This window comes from Penaeus monodon, chromosome 22 (assembly GCF_015228065.2).
Source record: "Penaeus monodon isolate SGIC_2016 chromosome 22, NSTDA_Pmon_1, whole genome shotgun sequence".
Lineage (NCBI taxonomy): Eukaryota > Metazoa > Arthropoda > Malacostraca > Decapoda > Penaeidae > Penaeus > Penaeus monodon.
Window position 1 is genome coordinate 9239347 of NC_051407.1, and position 968 is coordinate 9240314.

The following is a 968-nucleotide window of genomic DNA, read 5'->3' on the forward strand; positions in this document are numbered from 1 at the left end:
ATTAACAATAGTCCTGGAATGCCTAAAATGTAAATATAAATCCTGAAGAAATCAATAGAATCAAGGTAAGGTAAAATAACTGGAAATTTAAGAAAGATTTCATGAACTGTATGACACTATACACATTAGTTCATTAAATATATTTCTCACAGAATAAAGTCCTACATGTGTGCTAGACCTTCCATTCATACAAAGAATATGTCTTTTGACTGACGAAAATGTTGTATTTCCACATGAAGAGAAAAACTAATGACTTTTAGTACTGTTTTAACTTGGCTAAAGAACATGGCAAGTTCTGTAGACCTGATGATACATATTTTATCTTTAACTACAAAAGCCATTCTCTTTCATCACTTGCTCATTAACACCTAACTTCAGAACAGCCTTAACATTGTCATCTGAAATCAGATATTTAATGTAAGTCCAAGTAATGATCATACAAATATTTTCCTTTTCCTGTCCTTAAAAATACCTCCATCTGTCATCTCATAAACAATAGCTATACAGCTAATGATTGTAACCTACCCATTACAGGTCAAAGAAAATGTGAAAGTAGTACGCAGTATTTTAGGATACCTGATATATTTAGAATAAGCCAGAGTCACCAGGAGGCAGACTGACAAAAATTAAACACAAATAAAACAGATTTACTGAACATATTTTTTTCCTTTACTGATAAAAACATAAAATAAAATTGCAGTTACATAGTATATATATTTTAAAGCATTTGAGAAGACTTTATTTTTTAAAGATGAGGAAACTGACAAAACACTTGTGTTATAAAAATGAACAAAATTCAAGGTGCATAAGTAGGCAAATAATTGATAATCAATGAAAATTAATAAATTGCCTTAATTGAGTTATCAATCAATAAAAAAATGTTTAAATTAAAGTTTCTAACCATTATGCAATTATTCTCAGGACAGGATTCTATAGCCATGGAGAGTATTGTAGAGAACAGTAAGCTC

General features: G+C 29.4%; 1 protein-coding gene across 1 annotated transcript in view; it reads right to left on the reverse strand.

Annotated features, from left to right (window-relative positions):
* Positions 1-968, reverse strand: part of LOC119586919 (CAP-Gly domain-containing linker protein 1-like) — a gene marked incomplete in the record, with an annotated part of 175677 nt that overhangs the window by 8230 nt on the left and 166479 nt on the right.